Below are 10,974 nucleotides of genomic sequence, written 5' to 3'. Positions count from 1 at the left end.
GGAAAAAAAACTGATCTAAATAAAAAAATGCATCTCGGTTTTTTGAAAAAAAAACCCGAACAACTCATTTTTTTTATTTTTTTAAACCATGACTACCTCGGGATGCGTGACGGTGGTGGCGGCGGGCTACTCCGGCGACGGGGTCCGGCGGGGCGGCGGCGGTCGGCGGCGACGGCGGGGTGACGGTGGCGGCGGCGGTCGGCACGGATCGGTGGCGGGGTCACGGCGGCGGCGGCGGTTAGGGTTAGGGTTAGGTGGCGGCAGCGGGCTGGTGGGCTGCAAGGGTGGGGGTCCGGCTTATAAAGGCCCGGGGCGGCGGAGCCGGGTCGCCCACGGCCCGTAGGTCGGTTAGCTTTTTTTTTTTAAATAATTTCATGCAGAAAAACAATTAAAAGAAATATTAAACGGACTCCAAAAATCCCGAAATAAATTTTCGCCATCCTCTAAAATCGAGCCGGACAAGATGAACATTTATTTGGGCCCTAAATGCAGTTTTGAAAAATGCACATTTTTCCTAAATTCAAATAAAATAGCGAAAAACTCCGAAATAAAATCTTTTTATTTTTTATTAACTCCTCAATATTTCTTTATTTTGGGAAAGTCATTTTATTCCCTCTCTCTTATTTTTATGATAGAAATATTTGAAGATAAAATAATAAAAATCAGATGATCCAAATTTCAAAATTTTAAAAAACCCAAATATGAAAATAACGAAATCCCCAACTCTCTTCGTGGGTCCTTGAGTTGTGTAGAATTTCTAGGATCAAACCAAAGTGCAATAAAATATGATATGCAATGATGATCTAATGTATAACATTCCAAATTGAAAATTTGGGATGTTACAAACCTACCCCCCTTAAGATGAATCTTGCCCTCGAGATTCGGGTTGGGTAGAAAATAGGTGAGGGTGGTCCTTCAGCAGATCTTCCTCTCACTCCCAGGTGGCTTCATCTTCGGTGTGGTGGCTCCACTGAACTTTGCAAAACTTGATAACCTTACTGCGTGTGACTCGGCTGGCATACTCGAGAATCTTGACTGGTTTCTCCTCATAGGTCTAATCACTATCCAACTGGATCGCTTCCAGTGGCATGATACGTCTTCGTCGTATCTATAATTTTTGATTGGTCCATGCCAATATTCTTCAACTTTCATATACTTTTGGCAACTTTTTTTATACTATTTTTGGGACTAACATATTGATCCAGTGCCTAGTGCCAGTTCCTGTTTGTTGCAGGTTTTATGTTTCACAGAAAACCAATATCAAACGGAGTCCAAACGGGATAAAAATGGACGGAGAATTATTTTGGAATATTTGGGATTTTCCGAAGGAAGAATCAACGCGAAACGGTGTCCGAGGTGGCCACGAGATAGTGGGGCGCGCCCTGGCCTCTCGTGGGCCACCCGTAAGGCGGTTGATGTCCTTCTTTTGCCGCAAGAATGCTAATTTTATGAGAAAAATATGGGCAAAAGATTCACCCCAATCGGAGTTAGATATTAAATAAATGGTGAAGGGGTAGAATCTGAGAACGCAGAAACAGAGAGATAGATCCAATCTCAGAGGGGCTCTCGCCCCTCCCAAGCCATGGGAGCCAAGGACCAGAGGGGAAACCCTTCTCCCATCTAGGGAGGAGGTCAAGGAAGAAGAAGAAGAAGAAAGGGGCCTTTTTCCCCCTTGCTTCCGGTGGCCCCAGAGCGCTGCCGGGGGCCATCATCATCATCACCGCGATCTTCACCAACACTGTCGTCATCTTCACCAACATCTCCATCACCTCCTCCCTCTATATCCAGTGGTCCACTCTCCCGCAACCCGCTGTACCCTCTACTTGAACATGGTGCTTTATGCTTCATATTATTTCCCAATGATGTGTTGCCATCCTATGATGTCTGAGTAGATTTTCGTTGTCCTATCGGTGATTGATGAATTGCTATGATTGGTTTGAGTTGCATGTTTTATTGTTGGTGCTGTCCTATGGTGCCCTCCGTGTCGCGCAAGCGTGAGGGATTCCCGCTATAGGGTGTTGCAATGCGTTCATGATTCTCTTATAGTGGGTTGCGTGAGTGACTGAAACACAAACCTGAGTAAGTAGATTGTTGCGTATGGGATAAAGGGGACTTGATACTTTAATGCTATGGTTGGGTTTTACCTTAATGAATCTTTAGTAGTTGCGGATGCTTGCTAGAGTTCCAATCATAAGTGCATATGATCCAAGAAGAGAAAGTATGTTAGCTTATGCCTCTCCCTCAAATAGAATTGCGATAGTGATTACCGGTCTAGTAACATAGTCAATTGCTTAGGGACAATTTCACAACTCCTACCACCACTTTTCCACACTCGCTATATTACTTTATTGCATCTTTACCTAAACATCCCCTAGTTTATATTTACATGCTCTTTATTATCTTGCAAACCTATCCTATCACACCTACAAAGTACTTCTAGTTTCCTACTTGTTCTAGGTAAAGCGAACGTCAAGCGTGCGTAGAGTTGTATCGGTGGTCGATAGAACTTGAGGGAATATTTATTCTACCTTTAGCTCCTCGTTGGGCTCGACAGTCTTACTTATTGAAAACTGTTGCGATCCCCTACACTTGTGGGTTATCAAGACCTTTTTCTGGCGCCGTTGCCGGGGAGTCATAGCGTGGGGTGAATATTCTCATGTGTGCTTGTTTGCTTTATCACTAAGTAATTTTTATTTGCTGTTCTTAGTTGTTTTCTATCTTTAGTTATGGGTAGGAAATGCAAAATACCAAAAAAATTAGTTGTACCTACTGCACCAATGGTTGAAGAACCACTCAAAATATATCACACTATTGAAGCTTTTTACTTGGATCATCTTCGATCCCTTTGTGCTGGTGCTGAAACCCCAACTAGCTTAGTTGAGGGAAAATCTTTAGATGAGCATGCTTGTTATGTGCGACACTGTATATCTGAAAAAAGGAAACTATTATGGGATCAATTCAACGTTTGCAATGCTATGCTTGGACTTTATGTGAATTATATGATGTTACTTGTTGTTCTGAAAACCCTAAGAAACACCTTCCCTACCAATGCTTGCTTAGCGATAATGGAATCATATCTTCATATGCTAAGGGTGTTTATAATTACTATGATGTTCAACAAATTGAAGAATTTGTTGCTTTTAAGGGTGCTTTTGAAATTGCTTCTTTGATTGAAAAGTATGATGCTACTCTCTACAAATCTGAAAACTTTGCCATACTTGAATAATGCTATGATAATTATGCTTCTAATGCCCATGTTAAACTATATATTGAGGCCTACCCCGTTGTCCAAGAAGAGAATAATATTTTGCAGGAAGCTATGGAAGAAGAAATTGATGAAACTGTGAGCTCATTGGATGAAAAAGATGATGAGGAGAGCGAAGAACAAAAGGAGGAAGAGCGGATTAGCTACCCGTGCCCACCTTCTAATGAGAGCAACTCTTCAACTCATACATTGTTTAATTCCCCTTCGTGCTTACCGAAGGATGATTGCTATGATGATTGCTATGATCCCTCGAATTTGTTTGAAATATCCCCTTTTGATGATGCTTGCTATGCTTGTGGCCAAGATGCCAATATGAATTATGCTTATGGAGATGAACTTGCTATAGTTCCTTATGTTAAACATGAAATTGTTGCTATTGCACCCACGCATGATAGTCCTATTATCTTTTTGAATTCTCCAAACTACACTATATCGGAGAAGTTTGTGCTTATTAAGGATTATATTGATGGGTTGCCTTTTACCTTTGCACATGATGATTTTGATGAATATAATATGCATGTGCTTGCTGCTCCTACTTGCAATTATTATGAGAGAGGAACTTTATCTCCACCTCTCTATGTTTCCAATACGATAGAATTGCAAGAAACTGTTTATACTATGCATTGGCCTTTACTTTGTGTGCATGAATTGTTCTTTTATGACATGCCGATGCATATGAAGAGAGTTAGACTTCGTTGTTGCATGATATATGTTACTTTGTGCTCACTACTAAATTACAAATCATTGTTAAATAAAATTGGCTCTGATATACCTTGGGATCCGGGTGGATTCATTACTAGAGCACTAAATGCCTAGCTTAATGGATTTAAAGAAAGCACTGCCAGGGAGACAACCCGGAAGTTTTAGAGAGTCATTTATTTCTGTTGAGTGCTTTCATATAGTTTAAAAAAAATAAAAATAAAGAGGGGAACCTAAAAACTTTTCAAAAAGGAAAGTGAAAGTGAGAAAGACAAGCATTGTTGAAGTGGGAGCTAGCCTTGAACTTTGTTCATGCTCACGGAAACTTTGTGAATCTTGTTTACAGAAACTTTTCATCAAAAATAATTATCCCCTTGTACAATTCCATTGTATTATAAAAATAATGTGCCAAGGTTTGCCTTTAGTATGTTTACAATGCTTGTTGGTTTGTACGGTGCAGGACAGAAACTTTGGTTGTAGTGCTCGATTTTACATTTTTACCTGGAAAGTCAATTGGTTCTGATTCCTTTTGCACTGTCTTTCTGTACAACTTGTTTATTTTTCCTACTTTTGGTAGAATTGTTGGGGTACCAGAAGTATGGTGAATGTTCAGATTGCTACATACTGTTCTGTTTTTGACAGATTCTGTTTCTGATGCATAGTTTGCTTGTTTTGAAGAAACTATCAATTTATATTAGTGGATTAAGCCATGGAAAAGCTATATTACAGTAGACACAATGCAAAAATAAAATATGAATTGGTTTGCTACAGTACTTAGAGTGGTGATTTCCTTTATTATACTAACGGATCTTACCGAGTTTTCTATTGGAGTTTTGTGTGGATGAAGTGTCTAATCGAGGAGGTCTCGATATGAGGAAACGGAAGAGTGGCAAGAGCTCAAGCTTGGGGATTCCCGAGGCACCCCAAGTAAATATTCAAGGAGACTCAAGCGTCTAAGATTGGGGATGCCCCGGAAGGCATCCCCTCTTTCTTCAACAAGTATCGGTATGTTTTCGTATTCGTTTCGTTTATGCATTATGTGCAAGTCTTGGAGCGTCTTTTGCATTTAGTTTTCACTTTTCTTTTATGCACCATGATGGTATGAGATAGTCCTTGGTTGATTTATAGAATGCTCATTGCGCTTCACTTAAATATTTTTAGTATGGCTTTATAGAATGCTTCATGTGCTTCAGTTATATCATTTGAAGTTTGGATTGCCTGTTTCTCTTCACATAGAAAACCGCCATTTGTAGAATGCTCTTTTGCTTCACTTATATTTGTTAGAGCGTGGGCATATCTTTTGTAGAAAATATTAAACTCTCTTGCTTCACTTATATCTATTTAGAGAGATGACATGAATTGGTCATTCACATGGTTAGTCATAAAATCCTACATAAACTTGTAGATCGCTGAATATGATATGTTTTATTCCTTGCAATAGTTTTGCGATATAAAGGTGGTGATATTAGAGTCATGATAGTGGGTGGTTGTGGATTGTAGAGACACTTGTGTTGAGGTTTGCAAGTCCCGTAGCATGTACGTATGGTAACCGTTGTGTGACAAATTTGAAGCATGGGGTGTTTCTTTGATTGTCTTCCTTATGAGTGGCAGTCGGGGACGAGCGATGGTCTTTTCCTACCAATCTATCTCCCTAGGGGCATGTGTAGTAGTACTTTGCTTCGAGGGCTAATAAACTTTTGCAATAAGTATATGAGTTCTTTATGACTAATGTGAGTCCATGGATTATACGCACTTTTACCTTTCCATCATTGCTAGCCTCTTCGGTACCGTGCATTACCCTTTCTCACCTCGAGAGTTGGTGCAAACTTTGCCGGTGCATCCAAACCCCGTGATATGATACGCTCTATCACACATAAGCCTCATTATATCTTCCTCAAAACAGCCACCATACCTACCTATCATGGCATTTCCATAGCCATTCCGAGATATATTGCCATGCAACTTCCATCATCATCATATACATGACTTGAGCGTTCATTGTCATATTGCCTTGCATGATCGTAAGATAGCTAGCATGATGTTTTCATGGCTTGTCCATTTTTTTATGTCATTGCTACACTAGACCATTGCACATCCCGGTACACCGCCGGAGGCATTCATATAGAGTCATATCTTTGTTCTAGTATCAAGTTGTAATATCAAGTTGTAAGTAAATAAAAGTGTGATGATCATCATTATAGAGCATTGCCCCATAAAAAAAGAAAAAAGAAAAAAAAGGGAAAGGCCAAAGAAGCCTAAATAAAAAAGGGGGCCAAAGAAACCCACCCAAAAAGAAAAAAAGAAAAAAAGAAAAAAAAGGAAAAGAAAAGGGGCAATGTTATTATCCTTTTTCCACACTTGTGCTTCAAAGTAGCACCATGTTCTTCATATAGATTGTCTCCTATGTTGTCACTTTCATATACTAGTGGGAATTTTGATTATAGAACTTGGATTGTATATTCCAACGATGGGCTTCCTCAAATGCCCTAGGTCTTCATGAGCAAGCAAGTTGGATGCACACCCATTTAGTTTTTAGTTTGAGCTTTCATACACTTATAGCTTTAGTGCATCCGTTGCATGGCAATCCCTACTCCTCACATTGACATTAATTGATGGGCATCTCCATAGCCCGTTAATTAGCCGCGTCGATGTGAGACTTTCTCCCTTTTTTGTCTTCTCCACATAACCTCCATCATTATATTCTATTCCACCTATAGTGCTATATCCATGGCTTGCGCTCATGTATTGCGTGAGGGTTGAAAAGCTGAAGCGCGTTAAAAAGTATGAACCAATTGCTCGGCTCGTCATCGGGGTTGTGCATGATGGGAGCATTTTGTGTGACGAAAATGAAACATGGCCAAACTGTATGATTTTGTAGGGATAAGATTGCTTTGGCCTTGTTGTTTTGAAAAGACATGATTGCTTTATTGGTACGCTCGAAGTATTATTGTTTTTATGTCAAATGATAGACTATTGCTTTGAATCACTCGTGTCTTAATATTCATGCCATGATTAGACATATGATCAAGATTATGCTAGGTAGCATTCCACATCAAAAATTATCTTTTTATCATTTACCTACTCGAGGACGAGCAGGAATTAAGCTTGGGGATGCTGATACGTCTCTGTCGTATCTATACATTTTGATTGTTCCATGCCAATATTCTTCAACTTTCATATACTTTTGGCAACTTTTTATACAATTTTTGGGACTAACATATTGATCCAGTGCCCAGTGCCAGTTCCTGTTTGTTGCATGTTCTATGTTTTGCAGAAAACCAATATCAGACGGAGTCCAAACAGGATAAAAACGGACGGAGAATTATTTTGGAATATTTGGGATTTTCCGGAGGAAGAATCAACGCGAAACGGTGTCCGAGGTGGCCACGAGATGGGGGGGCGCGCCCTGGCCTCTCGTGGGCCACCCGTAAGGCGGTTGATGCCCTTCTTTTGCCGCAAGAAAGCTAATTTTATGAGAAAAATCTGGGCGAAAGATTCACCCCAATCAGAGTTACGGATCTCCGGATATTAAAGAAACGGTGAAGGGGTAGAATCTGAGAACGCAGAAACAGAGAGATAGATCCAATCTCGGAGGGGCTCTCGCCCCTCCCAAGCCATGGGAGCCAAGGAACAGAGGGGAAACCCTTCTCCCATCTAGGGAGGAGGTCAAGGAAGAAGAAGAAGAAGAAGGGGGCCTCTCTCCCCCTTGCTTCCGGTGGCCCCAGAGCGCTGCCGGGGGCCATCATCATCACCGCGATCTTCACCAACACCGCCGTCATCTTCACCAACATCTCCATCACCTTACCCCCTCTATATCCAGCGGTCCACTCTCGCGCAACCCACTGTACCCTCTACTTGAACATGGTGCTTTATGCTTCATATTATTTTCCAATGATGTGTTGCCATCCTATGATGTCTGGGTAGATTTTCGTTGTCCTATCGGTGATTGATGAATTGATATGATTGGTTTGAGTTGCATGTTTTATTATTGGTGCTGTCCTATGGTGCCCTCCATGTCGCGCAAGCGTGAGGGATTCCCGCTGTAGGGTGTTGCAATGCGTTCATGATTCGGTTATAGTGGGTTGCATGAGTGACTGAAACACAAACCCGAGTAAGTAGATTGTTGCGTATGGGATAAAGGGGACTTGATACTTTAATGCTATGGTTGGGTTTTACCTTAATGAATCTTTAGCAGCTGCGGATGCTTGCTAGAGTTCCAATCATAAGTGCATATGATCCAAGAAGAGAAAGTATGTTAGCTCATGCCTCTCCCTCAAATAGAATTGCGATAGTGATTACCGGTCTAGTAACATAGTCAATTGCTTAGGGACAATTTCACAACTCCTACCACCACTTTTCCACACTCGCTATATTACTTTATTTCATCTTTATCTAAACAGCCCCTAGTTTATATTTATGTGCTCTTTATTATCTTGCAAACCTATCCTATCACACCTACAAAGTACTTCTAGTTTCCTACTTGTTCTAGGTAAAGCGAACGTCAAGCGTGCGTAGAGTTGTATCGATGGTCGATAGAACTTGAGGTAATATTTATTCTACCTTTAGCTCCTTGTTGGGTCCGACACTCTTACTTATCAAAAACTGTTGCGACCCCCTACACTTGTGGGTTATCATGGCACTGTATCTCTCAACAGTATATCAGCCATCTCTGCGTGACACTTCTTCAACTGGAAAACGTGGAACACATCGTGAACTCCTGACAATCCCTCGGGCAATTCCAACTTGTAAGCAACTTCTCCCATACGCTCCAAAACTTTGTATGGTCCTACAAAACGTGGCGCTAATTTTTCCTTAACTCCAAAGTGCTTAACTCCTCGAAGTGGAGATACACGAAGATAAACTCTGTCTCCGACTTCGTAAACTGTCTCCTTGCGTTTAGAATCTGCATAGCTCTTCTGCCTGGACTAGGCTACCTTGAGCCTATCGCGAATCAACTTCACCTTCCGTTCAGACTCCTTAATCAAATCTGGTCCAAACAACAGGCGGTCTCCAACTTCATCCCACAATAATGGTGTCCTGCACCTCCTTCCGTACAAGGCTTCGAAAGGGGCCATCTTCAAACTCGATTGATAACTGTTGTTGTAAGAGAACTCCGCATACGGCAAATTGTCGTCCCAACTAGATCCATAATCTAGCGCACAAGCTCTCAGCATGTCCTCCAGAATCTGATTGACTCTCTCGGCCTGTCCATCTGTCTGCGGATGAAAGGCTATACTGAACTCTAGCCTGGTACCCAAAGTTTCATGCAACCGATTCCAGAACTTTGAGGTAAACTGGGTTCGTCTATCTGATACAATGCTCCTCGGAACTCCGTGCAGACATACGATCCTGGTCATGTATATCTTCGCTAACTTAGCACTAGTGTAAGTGGTCTTCACTGGGATGAAATGAGCTACCTTCGTCAATCGATCGACTACAACCCAAATCGAGTCATATACTGAACGAGTCCTGGGCAATCCCGTGATAAAATCCATGCCTAGTTTATCCCACTTCCATTCGAGTATCGGCGATGGCTGTAGCAATCCTGCTGGCTTTTGATGCTCTGCCTTTACTCTCTGACAAGCATCACACACTCCTACATACTCCGCAATATCCTTCTTCATTCTGGTCCATCAAAAAGTGTCCTTCTAATCCAGATACATCTTGGTATTTCCTGGGTGAATCGAGTACGGCGAATCATGGGCCTCTTGCAGAATCAACTTCCTGATCTTCGGGTCATTGGGCACATAAACACGGTCTTCAAACCATAAGGTATCGTGCTCATCCTCACGAAATCCTTTAGATTTTCCTTTGCTCATCCTCTCCTTTATGTCGACAATCTCCTTGTTAGTCTTCTGAGCTTCTTTGATCTTATCCATCAAAGTCGACTGAATCTCCAATGCTGCAACATAGCCTCTCGGAACTATCTCCAAACATAGTTCACGAAGGTCCTCGGCTAACTCCTTCGGTAACTCTCCGGTCAAGAGTGTGTTGACATGGCTCTTGCGGCTCAACGCATCGGCTACTATGTTAGCCTTTCCGGGGTGATAATGCAATCTCATATCATAATCCTTGATGAGCTCCAACCATCTCCTTTGCCTGAGATTCAACTCCTTCTGTGTGAAGATGTACTTCAAACTCTTATGATCCGTGTACACCTCACAATGATTTTCGATGAGAAAATGTCTCCATGTCTTCAATGCATGCACTACGGCTGCTAATTCGAAATCATGTGTAGCATAATTCAACTCATGGGGCTTAAGCTGTCGTGAGGCATATGAAACAACTCTTCCCTCCTGCATAAGCACTGCTCCAAGTCCTCGACGTGAATCATCACAATACACCTCATAATCCTTGCGTTGATCTGGCAGAATCAACACGGGTGATGTAACCAAACGTTTATTCAACTCCTGGAACTGGCCTCACATTCCTCAGTCCATTTGAACTTGGTGTCCTTCTTCAACAACTCTGTCATGGGCTTTGCAATCTTTGAGAAATTCTCAATGAACCTCCGGTAGTATCCTGCAAGTCCAAGAAAACTCCGGATCTCTCCAACTGTTGTTGGTGCTTCCCAAATTTGTCACAGTGACAACTTTGGTGGGGTCTACTGCTATTCCTTCTCCGGATATAACATGTCCGAGGAATCCAACTTCCTTCAACCAGAATTCACACTTGCTGAACTTGGCATATAACTGATGTTCTCTGAGCTTCCCAAGTACCAAACGCAAATGCTCCTTATGCTCCTCTTCATTCTTTGAGTAGACCAGAATATCATCAATGAACACCACGACGAACTTATTAATAAATTCCATAAACACCTTGTTCATCATGTTCATGAAATATGCAGGTGCGTTAGTCAGACCAAATGACATAACGGTATACTCATACAGCCCGTACCTGGTGGTAAAAGCCGTCTTAAGTATATCCTGCTCTCGAATCTTCAACTGGTGGTATCCTGATCGCAGATCGATCTTGGAAAATACCTTAGCTCCTTGCAATTGGTCAAACAG

This window comes from Triticum aestivum, chromosome 3B (genome assembly GCF_018294505.1).
Source record: "Triticum aestivum cultivar Chinese Spring chromosome 3B, IWGSC CS RefSeq v2.1, whole genome shotgun sequence".
Taxonomy (NCBI): Eukaryota; Viridiplantae; Streptophyta; class Magnoliopsida; order Poales; family Poaceae; genus Triticum; species Triticum aestivum.
The sequence above is the reverse complement of the archived record's forward strand: the minus strand, read 5'-3'. Positions refer to the sequence as shown.